Source organism: Peromyscus californicus, unplaced genomic scaffold, assembly GCF_007827085.1.
Source record: "Peromyscus californicus insignis strain IS unplaced genomic scaffold, ASM782708v3 Scaffold_13__1_contigs__length_99412109, whole genome shotgun sequence".
NCBI lineage: Eukaryota > Metazoa > Chordata > Mammalia > Rodentia > Cricetidae > Peromyscus > Peromyscus californicus.
The window spans coordinates 69,882,239-69,892,431 of NW_026294424.1; the positions used below are offsets into that span (position 1 = coordinate 69,882,239).

A 10,193-nucleotide genomic window follows, 5' to 3' on the forward strand; every position below is an offset into this window, starting at 1 on the left:
GAGTTCGAGACCAGCCTGGTCTACCTAGCAAGTTCCAGGCCAGTCAGAGCTACACAGTCAAACCCTGCCTCAGAAAAACCTGCAACAAAAATAAGGGGAAGAGGAAGGGAGACAAAATTAATGAATCAGGGATCATCATAGTTAAAACTCTCTTCAAAAATGCCAACAAACATAGAAAGAAAGGGGAGGAAGTCACAGGTTGGGAGATAATTTCTACAGTTCTACTGTCTACTCTCTGACTCGAATAGAATGTATTAAGGCAAGGTAGCTCTTGCCTTGTTCTGCAAGAAACTGTCAATGATTGGTGCAACGAATGTAAAGCTGAACACCACTTTAGAAAACAATTCATCAGTACCTTACAAAACGAAGCACACAACTACTATGAAATCGGCTACCACCATTCTCAGGCGTTTGCCAAGTGAAATGAAAATATATGTGCACGAAGGTTTGGAGTTCTTGTAACAGTCCCATCCATACGAGAAGCAACCCAATGTCTGTCAACTTGTAACTGGAAAAACAAATCATATGCACACCCTACCCAACAGAACAATGCCCAGCATAAAACGAGGTGAACTAGTTGACATGAGAGTGCTGGGACAGGCCCAGAAGACAGACTGAGCGGCTCCATTTCTGCATCACAGAAAAGGAAAACATGCAAACAGAAAATAGACCAGGGGCTGCAGAGAAGAGGAAACTTTCAAGGGGGAAAAGAATTTTATTTTTTGGTATCGGAAGTAGCTACATTTATTTGTGTATATTTATCACGACTCAACCTGTACACTTAAAATCAGTGAACTTTAAGACATAAATTATATTTCTAAAAACAATGATTTTTAATATTAAAATTAAAATCTAACAACATTAATATTCAAACAGTAAGAAAAAATGAGTTCCCCAAATCAAGCTTTCTAGGCATTTTTAAAACAACAGGAAAATGTTTGTGTCTAGGTACAAAGGAGAGCTTGCCGTAGACTACCGTTCTTTTTGAGAACCAGAAAAGCCAACAGAATTACAAAAAACATATTCACAAGCCAACATGAGGACAAGGCTTCAAACTCCAGAGGCAGGGTGAGGGTCTTAGAAGGTTTCTATTCTATTTGATTTATACTTAACTAGGGCATTTTCCAATCTGGACGCAGACCGGAGGCTTAGTTTCAACTTGTTCTGTGCAGAATATTGTTGTCAAAGAACGGAGAAGCTAGGAGAGCACTTGGGTGCTCATGCAGGGCTAGAGTAACAAAACTGTCAGCATTCAGGAACTCAGAGTTCTTTGTTTCTATCTCCTCTCGGATACTCAACTGAATTTTAAAACTACACAGGGCCCAGAAGTTGGTGTGTATCTGCAATCCATCTTCTCAGGAGGCTAAGGTAGAAGGATCATGAATCCAAGGGCAACCTGGGCAACCTAGCAAAATCCTGTCTCTTACCCTCCCCTTAGTTTAAGATGCTTTCCTCCCTGCCTAGATGAAAAGGTGAGCATTCTGTTATGGTCTGGATATGATGTGCCTACCAAAAGACTGGAGTGTTGAAGGCATGGTCCCTAGCTTATGGATTCAACCACAGACAGGAGACCTGTTGTGGAATATTAGTTTAAGATATGTTACATTCGTTTATGCTGTGGAATATTTGTTTAATGATGCAAAGACCTGTTGCATTCTTTTATGTTGCATTTGTTTAAATCTGTAAAGCTGTGTTACTTTGCCTGCCTAAAACACCTGATTGGTTTAATAAAGAGCTGAACAGCCAATAGCTAGGCAGGAGAGAGAAAAAGGTGGGGCTGCCAGGCAGAGAGGATAAATAAGAGGAGAAATCTAGGCTCCAGAGAAGAAGAGGAGCAAGAAAAGGAGAGGGAGAGAAGGATGCCAGAGGCCAGCCACCCAGCCACACAATCAGCCATGGAGTAAGAAAGGAAGAAAGACATATAAAGAAAAGTAAAAAGCCCAGAGGCAAAACATCGAAGAGGAGAAACAGGTTAATTTAAGTTAAGAAAAGCTGGTTAGAAACAAGCCTAGGCCGGGCATTCATAAGAAAGACTAAGTCTCCATGTGTTTATTTCGGAGCTGGGTGGCAGCCCCTAGAGAGTTGGAAAAAAACAACAACAACCTACAGACAACAGGTCAGTAGAGCTCTGGCCTAATCAATGGATCAATCCACTGACAGATTCCTAATTTGATGGCATTACTAAAAGTGAGAAACTTCCAAGGTCACTGGAGACATTCTGTTCAGACCTCTCTGCCTCTGCTGTCCTAGCTGAGAAACCCTGCTCTATCATGCCCTCTCCCATCAAGTTCCGTCTCACCTTCACTGAAACGGAAACAAAGGATGTGCTTCCTTATGTGTTTCATTCAGGTATTGCGTCACAGCAGCTAACATGAAAATAGCAGGTCTGATATTCATTCAAAAGTAATTAGGCAGGGCTGGAGAGATGCCTCAGAGGTTAAGAGCACTGGCTACTCTTCCAGAAATCCTGAGTTCAATTCCCAGCAGCCACAACCATCTGTAATGAGATCTGTTGCCCTCTTCTGGCCTGCAGGCATACATGCAGGCAGAAAAGTGTATACATAATAAATAAATATATCTATTTTTAGAAAAAGTAATAAGGCATAAATAAAACAATAAACCAACTTGACCTAACTGGTATTTATAGAACACTGTACCCAACAACATTCTTTTCAAATACATGTAAGACACATTTACCAAGATCATACTTGGGACTATAAAATAAATTTCCATGAATTTAAAACAGTATCATCTCACTGGATTAGATTAGCAGAACTAACTCTGGAAAAGCCCAATATTTGTAAACAAACTCCTCACTAATCCCAGCTCAAAGAGATACCAAAAGCAGACACAGTTGTGTTTGCCTACAGTCCCAGATACTCCAAAGAGTGGCAAAAAGAACCTCCTCAGCCCAGGGTTAGAGGCTAACCTGGGAAACAACAGAATCTCAAACCCCCTAAAATAGAAAAATCTGGAAGTAAACAATTTAAGCAGTCAAAATTTCTAGTGTGCTCATAATGAAAAATCAAATGACCTCAGTGTCTAGCTTGAGAGATTAGAGAAAAAAAAATTATATCCAAAGAAAGCAAATAATAAGCAGCAGAGAAAAAACAAAGACTTTAAAAACAGAAAAAGTAGAGGAAATCAGTTAAACTAGAGATTGGCAGTGAGTATCCCAGTATATTAATAAATGTCTAGCTACACTGCTAAAGAAAAAAGAATACTCAAATTACTAGATCAGAATGATGTGAATGATGGGGGGGGGGTGGGGAAACCCTAGAGCAATGGTTCTCAACCTGTGGGTCACAGCCTCTTTGGGGGGATGAACAACTCTTTCACAAGGGTCGCCTAAGACCATCGGAAAACACAGGTATTAACAATTTATAACAGCAGCAAAATGACAGGTATGCAGTAGCAAAGAAAATAATTTCACGGTTGGGGGTCACACAACACGGAGCACTGTATTAAGGGATTGCAACATTAGGAAGGTTGAGAACCACTGCTCTAGAGGTTACACAGACATTAGACTCACTGCGTTTTCTATAGATACTAAAAGGATAAAAGACTTTTACAACCACCTTTCTGCTGGTGACTTCAGGAAACACAAATTCCTTGAAAACCATGGCAGAACATCCAGGCACGTGACCAACAGCCAGTAGAGAAACCAAACATAAGCAGACCAGTGAGCAAGCGGCTGGAGAAGCAGCTGGGGAGGAGAGAGCACCCACCTAGCACATGAAAGGTGCTCATCCTCAGCACCAAAAAGAAAACCAAATCCCCAACTGATTCATGCTCATGAAATGCATTGTGAAATAAATTTCTAAGCAAAACATAAAATTAGAAAGAAAACACACTACAAAAATCCTGGATTTACTTCATTATTGATCATTATTATTAGTCGATTATATAGACTGACATATTTTTCCAATGAAATCTGTTGAATTTGGTTATCAACACAAATTCGGTATTATTTTACTTCTATTCTAATTCTGAAGACTATCAAAATTTTCAAGTTGTACTTCCTCTTATTAACTTGAAAATTAAAAACTAACATATCCAACAGTAAAAGCAGTTAAGTAAATGAAATAAAAAACATGGATGAGAATAAACATTAAAAGAGTAACACTGCAGAAAAATAATGACATGAAAACATGGTGATGAACTGCTGTTAAAGAAACACAACCGTTTACCCTGTAGTAGGTGCTACAGGTCTGTACAGTCATGGGTCTGTAAGTGTGTATAAACTCACACAATGCTCAAGCACAGCAGGAAAAGGTGCCCGAGAAGACTAACAACAGTGTCTCTGGGTGACAGGAACGGTATCTCTGGGTGACAGGACTCCAGCAGTAGCTTAAACCCTTACACTGTGCTGCTGTTGTTTCTGTTTTCCCGAATTTCCATACTGGGACGTGCTGCACTTATAACTGAGAGTTGAAAATTAGGAAAGTCAGTCAACTACTGCACATTAAGCTTATCTCAGTACAAATGATAAATTCTTAGCTAGGCAAGTGGCTTAGCCACAGGCACAACTTTGTGCTTCTCGTTTCCTAAACACAGAAGCCTCTGAAGCCAGGTGTGGATAGCTCTGTAATCCCAGCACTGGAGAAGCTGGAGCAGGAGTAGTGAGAATACAAGACTAGCCACAACTACACAAGACTCAGGCTCGAAAAAATCCAACCATCATCACCAACAAAGAGGGAATCAACTTGTGCTCTTATTTTCTACTATTTATAATGAAAATTAAAAATTAAATATCAAATTAAAACATGAACTCTTTCAAAAAGCAGAGCATGTGTTGGGCATGGTGGTGTCATGTCTACTTTTCATTCTAGCATTCACCATATGACAATAAAAGGCATTTTATAAAATAAATTAAATATTTAAAATACAGAGCTTAAAAACAAAACAAAACAAACAAAAAAAACCATCCTTTAGGGAATAGAAATGGCTCTCTGGTTAAGAGCACTGGTTGTTCTTCCAGAGGACGCCGGTTCAATTCCCATCACCCACACGGCAGTTCACAACAGTCTGTAACTCCACTTCCCGGCGGAACCTGACACTCTTCTGGCCCCCAAGAGAGCCCATACTCACATGGTGCAAACATACATGCAGATAAAACATCCAAACACACAAAATGAAATTCTAAAATAGTCCTCTTAAAAAATCAAAAGCGATAATAAAAATTTACTCTTTATAAATGATTTCTCTTTGTAGAGTGACAGGGCAGACTTATAAGCAAAATTATTTGTGTGAATTATACAACTAATGTGATAACTCAATTAAAATTGGGAGAATAAGTTGTTTAGGTAATTTAATATTTGCAAAGTAAAGCATGGAGAAAACAATTTCTTTATCCATGTAATTCATGGAAATTACATATATCAGGGCAATTAAAAATGGTTGTAAAGCAATTAATAAATGCCATTATGTAATTAAACCAATTAGTAAGAATTAGATTGTTCTTACATTTAAAGGTGTTAGGTTGATAATTCATCCGACTCTACCAACAATTTAAAGCTCAGAAAAGGAGAAAACACAATTAGTTGATGTACTGTCTACAAGGAAATTATACTTCAAAAAAGATGCTTCAGGCTTCTGCAAGTATTTTAAGGAAATAGTCACAAAGACAGTTTTGCTATAAAATATGAAACTTTTAAAAATGATTTGCTCCCCCCAGTGTTTTATTACAACATTTGGAGTACATAAATAGGTCACCTGACAGAGCAGCGAAGCAGAACTAAGAAGCAGCATGCTCTGAGGAAGAAGAAGAAGAATGCGGTGCTCTGAGCAAAGGTGAGCAGAGACTTTCTTACTGGCAATATCTGCCTCACATGTTTGACAATGGACAGCAGCTCACTGACAAATCCCACTTCTTCGTTTCATATTTTAACAACCTTGAAATCAATACATAATTAACTCACAATGATCAAATAAGCAGCAAAAGGCTCTTTCCAATGGAAAAGCTTAATTAAGTAATATATCCAGACAAACAGCACCCAACTCAGAGATACCTGCCATACAGTTGCAGCTGGCTCCTTCACATGAAGAAGAGCGTCTAAGCTTTCGGTTCTCTCCTTTCTTAACTAGTTACAAGGCTGGGATGCCTATTCACCCTCAAGGGCCCATACTTGAGACCCTACAATTTGGGCACCTAAGAGTGCTATAGAAAAATGTTAAAATGGAAGTCTCTACGCTGAATTCACATCAGTATGACATCCCTCTAAACTGCAGATGCCTCCATACCAACTAGTGTCTCAATATTGGGGGCAGGGGAGTATAAGGGGTTATGTCCTAAGGTTCATATCCCATGTTGAAATTTTCTGACATATTCTAAGTCATTTCTATCCTGGAGCGAAATTTCTATCCTGGGGTACAGTAGAGGCAAACTGGCAGAACAAACCATCATTCAAGAAGAACTCAATAACTTGGGCAAGCATGACCCTAACAGTCAAAAGGCTGAGCAAGGCAGGAGGTTCTCTACCTCCAGACCAGTCCGGACTACAAACTAAGACTCCCCAACACCCCCACAAGAAGCTACCATAAACAAGTTCAAAAATTCAGTTTTTAAGATTAAAATGGACATATTTACAATTAAAAAAAAGATGTAGAAAGCTACACGTCCAATTGTTAATACTTATTTCTGGAGGAAGATATGAGGTGAAAGTAGAAATGTCCATCCAGTGTAGTAGAACATACTGCAATTCTAGTACTCAAGAAGCTGAAGCAGGAGGATTATCATGAGTTCAAGGCCAGTCTAGAGTACAGAGTAAGTTCCAGGACAGCCTGGGTTACACACAGCACGAGATTCTATCTCAATAACAATAACAAAAACGGAAGACAGCCTGCACTTACGTGATTCATCTGGTTAAAAGACAGGAAAAATCTACACACATAAGTTCAAATGAAAAGTAAGTACCATTTTTGCACTGGAGTGACTATCATACACCTGCAACAAACCAACTAACACAAATATCCTGTCCTACAAAATAAAAATACTAGTAATAGTAATCAAAATGTCTATAGCAACTGGTTTCCATACAATATTATTGTCACTAGAGGGAGTTTGAGTATTGCCTCCCTAAAATGATATCCACTCTCACACTCACCTTTCAACCTTGACCTTACTGAAAAGCTTAGGCTGGCAGAACTAGAAAAATCATTAGTGTATGTTTACACAATCTGTAATCATAAAAATGCTTAGTTTCTCATATTTGATTCTGAATTTCATTTTCCATAAGAAATAATCTCAATCTCTCTCTCTCTCTCTCTCTCTCTCTCTCTCTCTCTCTCTCTCTCTCTCTCTCTCTCTCTCTTTCACACACACACACACACACACACACACACACACACACACACACACAAACTTCACTGGGGTTCATGTCTGTCTTCCTTAAAGGACATAATAGCTTCCCACCAGAAAAGCACAAAAAGTAAACCATCTAGTCTACTGTCATCGTAAATGCAGTGCTCCAACTTTGAGGTAGGGATCGACAAAAGGAAAATAAATTATAAACTATAGTTCCTGACAAAATTAAAGGGAGACACTACACTATCCACGCAGCATCATCCAACTGTGACGACTAATGCCATTACCACTAAGAGTCAACAAGGCAAAATAACAACCTTTGCGGTTTTGAATTCGTCTGTGACTTCACCTTCTTAAAGTGGAAAAGCCAGCAAATTCGTCCTAAACTTTTCTTCAGTTTATTCTTTCAAATATTAAGAAAATTAATACCGAAAATGATCAAAATTCCCTACAAAATAGGAAACCAATATAAACTATTTTAAATAATTTTTGTTGTGAATCCATAAAACAATAAAAAATAATACAGTAGACAAAGCATAAAACATTTCATTTTTCTACCCTTTCCTCTTCAGACCACTTCTCCCTTTCCCATAATTATTGGTTTTCTAGTATTATTCTAGGACTTCCTTATACAGAAGAGCAATACAAATCTTAGTCATTACACTCTCCCTTAACATATAAAACAACACACAATTCACACCATTCTACTCCTTGCTTCTTTCACTTTATGCCAAAGTTTTGTGGTGTTCTTTTTTCACAGGTAATCATGGCTAGTCCTGCAAACTAACCAATGGTACTCTAGTCAGTAAACTACTTGGCAAATATGGTTTTTCCCCCCTAAGATTTTAAAACAAACCAAATTTGAACTGTTCCGTGGCATATGATTTAGAGATAGCCACTAAATTATATATAGCCTATTAAGAATTTCTTTTTAATCGGGTATGAAAGTGGATGTTCCACAGTTTTTCTTCTGTAATCTCTAACAATGCAATCGAGTGAGATTACCTTTCCTGTGATGTCGGGGATCAGTGCCGTAGTCAAATCAACGATGCCTGTAAAAGTTTCTTCTTGTGCTTTTCTTTCGCTGAAAAAGGAAACACCGGGGTTTGCTGTTGCCCTCTAAAAGGGTCAGGAAAGCCTTTCAGGTCGTGGGGGTTACCGCCTTCGAATATCAAAAACCCAGAACCTGATCTGTCATCTGCCAGGTCAGAGGCCAAAGCCCTTCCTTCATCTTTCAGGATTCTGCTGACTTAACCCCGGACGTCTACGGCGGCAGAAAACACCCCCGCGCGAATCTAAACTCCGTGGCGCTACGGTACCGACCGAGCCAGGACCACGTCCAGGGCGGTCAGCTCCGCAAGCCAGCGCCCGGGGCCCTGCGCAGGTCGCCCGACCAAGCCCCGGAACACACGACCACTAACGGAACCAGCCCTGGGCGGCAGCGGCGGCCGCTCGGACCGCGGAGCGCGGCGCGCGCCGGCCGGCCGGCCGCGGCGAGGGCGGGGGCTCGGCGGCGGCGGAGCTGGCCGCCCCATCGCCCCATTGGGCGCCGCTCCAAACGTGCCCGAGTGGTGACAGGAATAAAGTGGGTCACAAGGCCTAGCGGGTCCCGGGCGCGAGTCCTGTCGGCCGCCGACTCGGCCTGCCCCGCGCGCGTCCAGCCTCCAGCGCGCTGCGGGGGCCCCGGCGCCCCCCCCCCCCCGGGTCGCAGGACCCGCCGCACCCCCCTGCCCCGCAGGTAACCCCCGGCGGCTCCGCGGACACTTCACGCAGGCCCCGCTGAGCTCGGCGCTCCGCTGGCCGCCCGACCCCGGCCGCAGCTCCCGCCTCCCGGCCTGGCCGCCGCCGCCGCCGCCCCCCACCCCCGGGCCCCGCAACACCGCCCCTCCGCGCCCGCGCCCGCCCGCCCGCCCGCGTCCTCACCGTGCGGCCGCCTGAGGCTCCGGCTTCCTCCCTCCCCCACCCGGGACTCTGGCCGCGGGGACTCGGGACAGCCAGGCCGCGACGACCGGGAAACGCCGCGGCGGCTCCCGGAGCCAGCAGCACCGGGGACGGCCGGGGCGCGCCCCCAACCCACCCCTCAAAATTCACCGCTACTGCCGCGCTCCTCCCCCTCCCGGCCTTCCCCTCCTCCACCGGCTCCGGAAGCACGCATGCGCCGCCGGGGCCAGCCGCCCGCCGCGCGTCCGACCGGGGGCCCACCCTGCGGGGTGCACTCACCGGGAGCGCGCGCGCGCGGCGGGCGGCGGCGGCGGCCAGGTTTCCTTCGCGCTCTCGCCGTCCGGGGTTTCCTCTCTCCAGCCGGTAGCCGCCAGCCGAGTCCGTGATTGCGCTCCCTCCCCGGCGCATGCGTCGTGGGCGCGGGGCTCCGCGGTCGGCCGGGCTCTGCACTCGCCCCTCCCCTCGCGGCCGCCTTCCCCAGCGCGTCCCGGCGCGCATGCGACTTTCCCCGTTAGGCGGCCGCGCGCCGCTCCGCGCTGCGCTGCTGCTCCGGGGGATCCCGGGCGCCCGAGGAAACCCCACTCCCGCGGGCCGGCGTGTGCGCGCTCTGCCGCCGCAGAGGGAAGCCGGGATGCCCCGGGGTCCCCTTCCCAGCTCGGGCCGGGAGGCGGGGCCTGGTGGAGGGTGCGGCCGCCCGCAGCGGTTTGGGCGGCTCTCGGTTCCCCGGGATGCGGCGCTCCCTGCCTGTGGGAGCCGCCGGCCCGAGAGGGGCCTCTGTCCCTGGGAAAAGCAAAGAGCTTAGCTGACGCCAAGTTAAACTTCTCCAACCCGACTTGGATCAGGTCGGCTTCCTCTCCAGGAGGTGCGTGGACTGCCCGGGACTCGGTTTCCCGGCTGCTCCCCGGAGGTGGGCATGGGCGACCCAAGTGATCTGGGCTGCAAAAGG

At 44.8% G+C, this 10,193-nt stretch overlaps 1 protein-coding gene across 14 annotated transcripts in view; it reads right to left on the bottom strand.

The window, feature by feature from the left end:
- The window catches only part of Clock (clock circadian regulator), a 91,604-nt gene extending 81,957 nt beyond the window's left edge, over window positions 1-9,647 (bottom strand). For 9 of the 14 annotated variants that reach the window (XM_052735188.1, XM_052735190.1, XM_052735193.1 and 6 more), the window contains exons 1-2: window positions 9,527-9,644; window positions 8,312-8,390 (exon numbers count right to left, since the gene is read on the bottom strand). The gene's annotated coding sequence lies outside the window, so the exon portion shown is untranslated. Of the gene's footprint in view, window positions 1-8,311; window positions 8,391-9,229; window positions 9,403-9,526 lie in introns of those variants that run through there. The other 5 variants (XM_052735189.1, XM_052735191.1, XM_052735187.1 and 2 more) reach the window with 2 other exon arrangements.
- Window positions 9,648-10,193: the final 546 nt, after the last annotated feature.